Source organism: Canis lupus, chromosome 12, assembly GCF_048164855.1.
Source record: "Canis lupus baileyi chromosome 12, mCanLup2.hap1, whole genome shotgun sequence".
NCBI lineage: Eukaryota > Metazoa > Chordata > Mammalia > Carnivora > Canidae > Canis > Canis lupus.
In genome coordinates, this window is record NC_132849.1 from 60,008,150 (window position 1) to 60,019,105 (window position 10,956).

Sequence of the window (10,956 nt, forward strand, 5' to 3'; positions counted from 1 at the left end):
GAAAGACTAGAAAAATAATGGTAACACTCACATAATAGGAGTCCCCAGAGAAGCATCTGAACAGACTGGTGTACAACAAATATTTAAGGTGGCAAGGCAAAGCAGTCACTTTCCTGGAATGAAAGATTTGAATCTACATATTTAAAAGTCTCCATTTTGTGGAATGGAAAGTTGACAGACAATGGTCAACTTCCAGCTATACATGAATGACATTAATGGTTTTAAAGATAAAAAATCCCTTGGGCAGCTGGGCAAAAAGCCATTAATAAATTAGGATAAAAAGAATAGTTGGTCCTAAATTCCTCACCCTCTTCAAACAACATGTTTCTCAAGAGAAAAATGAAGGATGAGTCTGTACCTTAAACCCTATACTAGTGTAATTTCAAAATCATCAGATATTAGAATATAAGAAATTAAACCATCAACATATGAAAAGAAGCAGAGGTATAGTGACCTAACAGCTTTGTATTGAAGAAAACCATTTTTATATGGCTCAAAATTTAAAAGTCATACGGGAAAATAGTGATAAATCTGACTATGTAAAAAAAATCTACAAAAATCCCCTTCTGCATAAGAATAGTCATAAAACAAAATCAAAAGTGAGAAAGCTAGAAAATGCTTATACTTCCTATACCAAAAGGACTGACACCTGTTATATATAAAGAACTCTAAGTGGGCAACTGGGTGGCTCAGTCAGTTAAGTGTCTGCCTTCAGCTCAGGTCATGACCCCAGCGTCCTGGGATGGAGCCCCACATGGAGGCCCACACTGGGCTCCCTGGTCAGCGAGGAGTCTATTTCTCCCTCTCCTTCTGATCCTCCCCCCTGCTCATGCTCCCTCTCACTCTCCCTCAAATAAATAAAATCTTAGGAAAAAAAAAAAACTCTAAGAAACTTTTTATAAAATGACTAACGACACAGTAGAAACCCCAGAGAAGGGTAGGTGAGAGGACAGTTCAGGGGAACTACAAATGGCCCTCAAGCATGTAGAAAGGTGTTCAGCTCTTCTCATGCATGAGAAGAGCAACTAAAAACTACACCAAGCACCATTTCTGCCTCTGTGTTTCGTAAAAGTCAAGCATTTTGTCATACTGTTGTCAATCTGTACCAGTGGCCACGGTCAGACATAGATGACAGGATTGTAAATCATTAAAATCCTCTTGCAGGATAGTTCAGTAGTAGCTGTTGGAGTCGCACGTGCATGCAGCCTCAGACGGGGCTTCACACTTTTGAGGCTTCCGTGAGTATATCCACATTTATGTGAATGAGGAAGGGACAGCACTCTCTGCCACTGTGGAGTTCTGAAAACCGGTGGCATGCCCATCAGCAGGGGCTATTTGAATACCTGGTGCTGTCTCTATTCCTGAGAGTCTGTCCGGCTGTTAAAGAATATAATGATGGCCCTCTATTGGTACATGTAAATATATTCCACATACACTTCTGGAAAAAAGGAGAGAGACAAGTATGTATTTGTATTTTGTGCTTGAAGAGATTCTGGAAGGATACCCAGGGAACTTAGTGGTTCTCTGATTGTGTATGGGCCACCAGATGGAAGACTATATGCACCAAAACACATATTCCTTCTGATAAGCTTCATAAATCTAAAACATTGACACATATACACACTTGCAAAATCTGAATGGATGTAAGGATTCTGGAGGATAATTTGGAAATAAATTTCAAAAAATATAAAGCCTTAAAAATAAATATACCTCAAGGGCCCAACGATTCCATTTATAAGGAATTCCCATAAGTGCTAAAAACAAACTTTATAAGCCTTATGATTCCTTCTAAGTACATTAATGAATTGGAACAGAAAGCTATTTTCTTAAGTAATGACAGGTATCTCAAGTGAAAGGCCGGCATTTTTCTTACTGGGAAACACTAGAAGCATCATAGTTAAGATCAGCTGAAAAGCCAATAAATGAGGTTCTCATCACTGTCATTTAGCACAGAGTCACTCACTAGCAGCTCCAACTAGAGAAACAGTAAAAATATAACAAAAACAAATCAAATGAATGAGCAAAACAATTTTTATTTGCAGGCATTAACTAATTTGTCTTAATTTGAGTACAACATTGGCAGGAATATGACCTTTTTCCCAGCTTTATGGCTTTGTCCTGACATTACTCATCGAATACCCTATCCCTTTGCCCATTTCTTGAAAGGACATATACATAGTCTGTTTATACCTTTATTTTGTTTCATCAGCCTATTTGTCAAGTTCTCTGTCAGTGCTCCTTTAGTTTCTATGTTTTTGTGCTGTATTTTGATATTTAGTACTGCTCATCCTCTTCAAAATTAAAAAAAAAATTTCCCATGTCTAAAATTACCATAAACTAAATGCAAAGAAAGAGAATATATTGATAAAATACTTAAATACCTAACAACAGCCAAATTAGGGACACTTGGGTGGCTTAGTAGTTGAGCGTCTGCCTTTGGCCCAGGGCGTGATCCTGGAGTGCTGGGATTGGATCCCACATCAGGCGTCCTGTATGGAGCCTGCTTCTTTCTCTGCCTATGTCTCTGCATCTCTCTCTCTGTGTGTCTCTCATGAATAAATAAAGTAAAATCTTAAAAAAAAAACAAACAACAGCCAAATTAGGTGATGCCTGACCCTCCTCGGTGTATTCAGCATTGCTTGCCGGGTGGGGAGGCAATGAGTATTAGCATAATTTGTTCATGGGAAGGAAACTTAGGCAAACATTACAAAGGGAATAATTTTCAACAATAATATATGAATTCTCTGTCTTTATCTTATTAATTGTTCAAACATCATCAGTCCATCAGCAAAACACCCAGACTGGTGCAATAACAATTACATTGAGTCATATTTGATATTCTGCTGAATTTTAGTTACACAAAAACCATATACTTTCAGACTATATTATGAAGTTTTACTTGTCAAGGTGGGCAAGTAAAATCTACTCTATTTAACAATTTATTGGTTTGTTTTATAACTTTCAAATATTTTGACTGATGGGCCTCCCTCTGTATTCTTACCCTAGGCCCTGAAAATTGAGAGATGGGCCTCCCCATCACCTCCAGCATCTGTGAGGTCTGGATGTGTCCCTGAGCTGGTGGTTTCACCTCTCTGAGCATCAGGGCAACCCCACCAGCCCTGTCACCCCCAGGATCTGCTTTTTTAGAAAGTGCCGTGCACACCAGAGGGTCCTCTGAGTTGAATTTGGTGGTCTTATTTCCAGAGCAGACTCTAGTTGCCTAACGACAGTGACCACAAGTTGTCTGACATTTCTCACATATCTAGCCTCAAGACTAGGCATACAAGTGCCTCTTAGCCCCTTCTAGCTCCTGCACCATTCTGCAGAAGAGCCAAGAAGCTGAGAACATGATTTGAGGGTCTTCGACTCCAGGCCTTGCTGTTGTTATCCTGCAAGAAAGAGAGGACCAGTGGCCTTCGCCACCAGGCTGGCAGTCTTTGTGGCCATGAGGCTGGGAGGATGGACCTGACAACCCATTGTCTGAACCACTATCCTTATCTTGCCTCTCACTCCCTTATTCTGAATCTATGGACTACAGTGCTCCTCCTTCTGGCCAAAGCCATCAAAGTGTGTTTCTATCAACGGAAATCTGGGCTAACATATCACATTCCCGCTCACTATACTTCTTTCCCTATAACTACCAAAAAGCCAAAAAGTATCCTCAGGAAAGTGCAGATGGGTAGTGATGGGAAGGACAGAGACCAGAAGAATCAAAGCTTATATGAGTGTGTACATTCTATGTGGAGATCTAACGTGAAGATCTTAGCTGTGCTGACATTCTGGAATCCCTGTGCTGAATCATTGCTGGTCAATTATTTCATGGAATTCTTTAGCAGGGGATCCCTGGGTGGCGCAGCGGTTTGGCGCCTGCCTTTGGCCCAGGGTGTGATCCTGGAGACCCGGGATCGAATCCCACGTCGGGCTCCCGGTGCATGGAGCCTGCTTCTCCCTCTGCCTGTGTCTCTGCCTCTCTCTCTCTCTCTCTCTGTGACTATCATAAATAAATAAAAATTAAAAAAAAAAGGAATTCTTTAGCAGAAATGGACTGGGAGCCATCTCTTCACTGCCAAGTTTTGTCCTGGATGACCCTCAGCTCCCAGGTGTGCAGACCAACCATCCCTGCCTCTTACACATCCCCATCCTGCTCGCCAACATGTATGCCCAACTAAGGCTCCTTCTCAGTCTGGAGAACAAAGCCATGCCCATTTAGATAGAAATTTGAGGGATATATGACCTTTATTTCTACATAAGTGTTGTTTGGTCATGGTTAAATAAAAGGAAGCATTTGCATTAGATAAGCTCCTTTATATCTCTTTTTTTTAAAAAAATAAAGTCCTCTTCAGCATTTATCTTGGAGATCTAAAATTCTTTCAGACTAGAACACCAGTACTAGAGTTTACTTAGGGGTGCACTTGAGACTGCCTAATGCAAATCATCTTTTATTCAACGGGAAACTTTGTGATGCTGACAAATATCATATCCGAATAATGGTTTAAAGAGATGAGAACAAAAAAAAGCAAATGCAGCTATGCTTAACAAGGTCCGGGAAATGATATTGACATTTCATCAGAATTATTATGTCGTCCAGAAGAAAACAAATATTCTAACGAGAGGAAGATTGAAGGAGGAATGATCAATATTTCTCTGGGCCACTGTGGAAGCCCATTGGTCAGGACCTTTCAGTGAGTAAATTGGTTTAATATGTGTATAGAAATAGTTCTCGGAGTTGGATTTTCTTAATATACAATTATAATAATTTCATAGGTTCAAATTCCGCCCCCCCCCTTTTGCAAATAAAGCAATAAAAGGGAACATATGTAAGTTTTTAAAGAGGAATCTCCTGGGAAAAAAAAACCCAAGTCACCACGTCAATTTCATGCCTTTTTTTCCAAGTGTTTTGGACTGTAAAATAAGAGCATCTTCCAAAATCACATTAGTTGAAGCCTTGGGTGGTTGGGGAGTGGAGGCCAGGAGAAATGTTCCAGTGAATTTTGCTTTCCTGAAGCTGTTGTTGAATTACTCACAGCCCATCTGACTCATGTTCTACATTCTGAACTCACCACGAGGCCTTGGTGCACTCATGTTCCTCTGCATCACAGGCTAGAGATATTAGGGAGCCCACCAGGAGAAAAGAGACTATGCCAGCATTGGCTTTGAAGATTTTCCTAACACAAAGGACATTGAAGAATAGAGTGTTCCCTTTTTCCTCTTGTGGCCCCAGTATTTGGAGAAAAGAGCCAAGGCATAACTGCTAGGGGTAAGAAGGGGGTGCGGGGGACAGAAAAGAACCCACACAGGTAGGATGGTGTTATGAGGGGCCTCAAGCGATCGGGGTGGTAGGTTCAACCAGGAATTCCCATGTTGTTTTACTATATCCCTAAACACAGAAAGAAAGCACAGGAGGACAGAACAAAATGCACAACTTCACATACAGAGTTTATTGCTTTATAAGTCAGAGTTGACATCCAGCAACACCAGGTCTCCCCCGGAGCTCTTCTCCAATTACTAGCACAACAATTAGGACCATTTTTCATGTAAAATCTTTATGCCTGTAATTCTTCATGAATTTTCCCAGGAAATTAACTGCATCAAATATTGCTAAGTGGTTTCTATTGACCCCATTTTCCCAAAAGGTCCAAGAATAGCTAAAATTTACTCAATCACCTGTCTACTACATGTTCATCATTTTTCTTGGCACTGAGAACACAGCAGCACACAGAAACCAAGACCTTACTTCTTTTACCATATGTCTCAGTGATGGGGGATAGTTAAGATAAATAAATTTAAAAAAAAAAGTGTGTGTGTGTGTGTGTGTTAGAGCTTAATAAATGTCAAGAGCTGAAATAAAGCAGGATAAAAGGAGAGGAAGTGATGTGGGTGCTGGCTTAATTAGGTTAGGCAGGCACATTCTCTGATTAGATGGCCTTGGGAAGAGGCCTGCAGGAGATGGAGAGCCATACAGATGTATGCAGGGAGTGGATTCCAGATGGAGCAGACAGCAGTGTAGGTCTGAGGAACATTCCAGAGGCCAGTGTGGCTGGAGCCATCAGTGAGGGGATACTGGTAAGTTGGTGGCTCCTGGTGAAAAGGTAGTTTGTAAGAAGGTAGTGTGTGCAACATTGAGTTATAAAATGATATTACGTAAGACTGATTAATAATTATATTCACAGAACTTATTAACTGAAAATTACTTTTAATAAAACAATAATTACAGAATTAAGAAACTTGGAGATCATATGAAATCAATAATTTTTCTAGTTATTGCAAAATTGCTTTAAGAAGACAAAAGCAATTTAGGGGCGCCTGGGTGGCTCCGTCTGTTACCCATCTGACTTTGATTTTGGCTCAAGTCATGATCTCAGGCTCCGCTCAGGTTCCATGCTCAGTGGGGAGTCTGCTTGGGATTCTCTCTCACTCGCCCCTCCCCCAACTCGCGTATATGCTATTTCTCTATCTAAAAATAAATAAATCTTAGGAAAAAGGAAAAAAAAGAAGACAATGAAGGAAATTTAAACAGAAAAATAATTGTGGAGGAAATTAACCAAGGCTCTCCAAAACAGGGCCTGTCTTTGCGCCTCAGATCCAATCACACCAGGCTTCTGGGATAACAGAATTCCATTAAAGGTCTAAGGGAGCATGAAGCTAAACTCTCTCAATAGAAGGCGCTGCAGACACATTGCAGGAAGAAGAGGCCTTCCCCAGAGGCTAGGAGGCCCTGACCTTGTGAGGCAAGGACCCCAGTAGGGCCAAGCCCTGCCACTAGCCCTTCCCACAGACCCTCTGTAATGTCACAGACTTGACTTGGCAGTGCCTTTCTGTGGCCCTCTTGACATGGAAACCAGAGACCTGCATGACCCTCCTGGTCTGTAGACCTCTAGTTAGGACAACATCAGAAAGCTCCTGTCCTGCATGTCCGTGGCAGCGTGGAGCCCAGAGGGCCATGCACAGGCCATTTGTTCCTGCTGCATCTCGCCTACCCCGTGTTGGTCCCCTTTGTCTCCCAGAACAGCCCTCTATATCTGTGCCCACTACACAACTGAGGGTGACCTACCTACTGTCTGCTAAATGATCGTACACCAGCTCCTACCTGGCTAACCCGGACACTTTCTCTATATGCAGGGCCTAAAGTACACCTTCTTCAACAAAGTTTGAAACCCTTCCAAATTGTTTTCTTTCTTGGGTGCCCTGTCTCAGTCCTAAGATACCAAAGGGCATTTCCTTATATTTTATATCAGTTACTCTTTTCATAGTTAGTAATTCTTTATATTAAATTTCCCTCTGTCATCTGCTGTGTGGTTTCTGTCTCTGGATTGGACTGAGATTGCTACAGAGACCAAACTAGGCTATTTCTTTTTAAGATTTATGTATTTGAGAGAGAGGGAGAGAAGGAGGGTGGGAGAGAAAGAGATTACAAGCAGGGGAGAGAGAGGGGCAGAGGGAGAGGGAGAAGCATACTCTTCACTGAGCAGAGAGCCCAACATGGGGCTCAATCCCAGGACCCTGCTATCATGACCTGAGCCAAAGGCAGATGCTTAACTGACTGAGCTTTTAAAAAATAGGATTCTAAAAGCCTTTAACTTAGGTGATTTTATCTTTATGCAAACTCTTCCTGTATGTGTTTTCATAAAACTAGCATAAAAATGTAAAACTAAAAAAGCCAGACTATTCTCGCTGGTAAATGTTGGTGTTAAGTTATTGAACAAAACAACAACAAATAGCAGTATGCTAAGAAAAGATCATAGCATGTTGGTCAGTGTCACGTGTCAACTTGGCCAGGCTACAGTCCCCAGATATTCAGGGAGACATTCATCTCGGGGTTTCTGTAAAGGGATTTTGTAGTTGTGACTAAAGTCCACAATCCATTGAAATTAAGTAAGAGGAGACTATCTTAGATGCTCTGGGTGGGTCTAATTCAATCAGTTGAAAGGCCTAAGAGCAGAGTTGCATCTCCTCTGGAGAAGAAATCTCACCTAGCTTCATGCCATGCCTGATGGCCTGCTGTATGGGTCCAGAGTTCACCTGGCCAGTCCACAGAATGGCATCAATGATGTCCTTGCAGTCTGTCTTTTCTATCCAACAGGCTGATGTTTATTCTAGGGATGGAAAAAATTATTTTATGATCATGGGAATACTGGATTGCCATCAAGTCCTTACATCAAAATAAATGATTAATGTATTTAAAAATAAAAATAAGTGGTTGTTAAGGAGTAGTAAAGTCTTTCTAAATATGATTCAAAACTGAAAAAGCCATATAGGAAATAAATTTGACCACATATAAATTTTTAAAAATCTGAATTTTGCAAAATATTCACAATATGAAGTTGAAAGTCAAAGACCAAAAGGGGACGTATGTACCAGAGGACAACTTATTTCCCTCCTGTGTAAATAACCAGCACAAATCAAAAAGAAAGAATTAAACAAACCGTAGCAAGCAGGCACAGATAGAAGGAGGCACAACTTGGAAGTGGAATGGTCAGTGACCGGGAAGCAAATCAGAAAGGACTTTCCTCACTGCCAATTCGAGAAATGAACAGAATCTTAGAAAGACTGATTGTAAATGATCTGGGTAAGGGTCCCAGGAAATAGAGATCCTCATACACTGTTGCTGAATATCAACTATTGGAGGAAAACAGACAGTACCCATTGTAGCGATTTTAGAATGGTCACAGCATCTGAATCAGCAGTTCTATTTTAGGAATTTATCCTAAGAACCAGTCATAGTGTTGTCCAACATCTATGTGAAATCACAATCATCATGTGTTTATAAGCAGTGAAAAATTCAGAAACCAACTGAATGTGTAGGTATGTTCACCTCTGACCCATACTAGTGGACCATAGGGCCCATTTGGTGCACAGTTGCCCACAGAGCTCTCCCTCCTTCTGAGGCAAGCAGGTCTCCAGAGCCACGTCCAGAATCACCAGAGTGATCCAAAATTCAGGAGAACTTCATTTTCCTGGTATTTTTTTTTTTATTCTCTTAGTTCCAACAATCTTCTTATCTTCACCAGAGAATCCTACCCATCCCTAGTCAAATCTTCTAGGATGTCTGTCCCAACCTACTTTTTCAGTCCCCTCTCTCCTCGATCTCCATATCAAAGTCTGTCATTCTGTCTCAGATCAAAGCAGACAGTGAAGCTGGTGCCAGATGCTTCTTTGGCCCACTTCCATTTCTTCTCCAGTCCTTGCTGCTTTCAGAGGTTGTTGCTTCAGGTGATTGGTGTTTGAGTGTCTCCCATTCCAGGAACCCTGGTCAAGTATGCAGCAGCCCCCTTCCCGGAGCATCCCCACACCAGCCATCCTGCTTTGTGCCAGGCAGATTCTGACCTGTGGGTCTCAGGGACATTCCTCAAGTCCTGGCACAACCCTCACTTTGTATATGGATGCTTCCATTTGGATACCCTGTTTGTGCCCTCCCTTACTGAGGTAACCAGGCTTGAAACTTAACAGATCTTCTTGGATATGGACTTCCAGCAAACCCTGTGCTCTGCTTTCACCCATGCCATCCATCTCCAAGCCTGGTTACAAGTTTGGGTGGGAAAGAAGGGGGAAATGATGGATGCCCTCTGATGATGTGTATACAACAAGACAGAAAAGTAAGAGAAGACTCCAGAACCCTCTGTGGGTTGAATTATGTCCCCAAGAAAGAGAAGTGGAAGTCTTAACTCCAAGGGCCTGTGAATGTGACCTTCTTTGGAAGTAGGCTTTTTGTAAATAGGATCAGTTAAGACGAGGACACACAGGAGTAGGGTGGTCCCTTCGTCCTGTGTGACCGGTGTCCTTGTAAGAAGAGGTGAACACACCAACAGGGAGAATGCCATGTGCTGATGAAGGCAGAGATTGGGTTGATGATGAAGGCAAGATTATTTGGTGTCTCTAAGACAGGGAAGGCAAGGATTGCCAGTCACCACTGGTAGCTGGAAGAGGCAAGGAAAGACCCTCCCCTCGAGGCTTTCAGAGACAGCCTGGCCTGGGGACATCCGGGTGAGAGACTTCTGATCCAAGAAAATACGTGTGTGTGATTTCAAGCCCTCCAGTCTGGGTACTCGGCTGCAGCAGGAGACCGAGCCAATCCTGGAGCATCCCTTCTTCTAGCTCTGCAGGGTTTTCCTTTAGATTCAGGTCATTCATCTAAAGAGACTGTAAGCTGCTTAGAGACAAATTATTTTGTTTTTTCGGTCTTTGGGTTTCCTAGAGCAAAGGTCAGCCAGCAACGGCCTGAGGGCCAACCTAGCCCACTGCCTGATTTTGTCAATATTGGCACCTAGTCACGCCCACTTGGTCCCCGGCAGTTGGTGGCTGCCTGCCAGCCCCAGAGAGGAGTCATCAGAGACCATGTGGCCCACAAAACATTGACTCCTTGACCTTTTGAGAGAAGATTTGCCAGACCCTACCCTAGGCCATAATAAACATTCTTCACATTTTTAGACAAGTGAAATAAATTGAATGGATTCACGCCTGTAAGATTACCCCATCAACTGGGTTCCAGCGGTGATGAGGTGTGAGACAAGGCCCCTTCTCTGCAGCTCGGCCAGGGGAAGATGGCATAAGCTCCTCGCAGGATTTACAAGAGGGAAACTGCACGGTGATTAGGATGGATTTTCAAGCTTTAGAAAAGCTTAGCTTTGTTTGAAAGAAAGAATTATTTGTGGTGGAGGAGAAGGCAGCCTGCCAAGAGAGGAGAGATTCCTCTTTTCTAAACAAAAGGGTTTCAAAGTGAAACCTGAGACAGGAGAGCATGGCTTTTGTATGGTCCTCTGAAGGCCGATTGGGAGGCCCGGAGCAGAGCCCGGACTCCGCGGCTCACCACATGGGTGGCCCTGGGAAACTTTTGCCAATGTCTCTGGGTCTTACTCTTCTCAATTATAAAATAAAAGATTTCAATAAGGGGCTAAACCAAGGCATGGATCAGAATAACCTGGGCAGCTTGTTGGAACATGGATCCCCAAGTATCTCCTT

At 42.5% G+C, this 10,956-nt stretch overlaps 1 long non-coding RNA gene across 1 annotated transcript; it reads right to left on the minus strand.

Moving 5' to 3' along the window:
• Window positions 1-5,419: 5,419 nt before the first annotated feature.
• On the minus strand, window positions 5,420-10,909 carry LOC140601797 (uncharacterized). Its single transcript, XR_012004899.1, has 3 exons — window positions 10,468-10,909; window positions 7,971-8,093; window positions 5,420-6,078 (listed from the first exon to the last, which is right to left on the minus strand). It is a non-coding gene; the product is annotated as an uncharacterized lncRNA (long non-coding RNA).
• Between the last annotated feature and the right edge of the window lie 47 nt (window positions 10,910-10,956).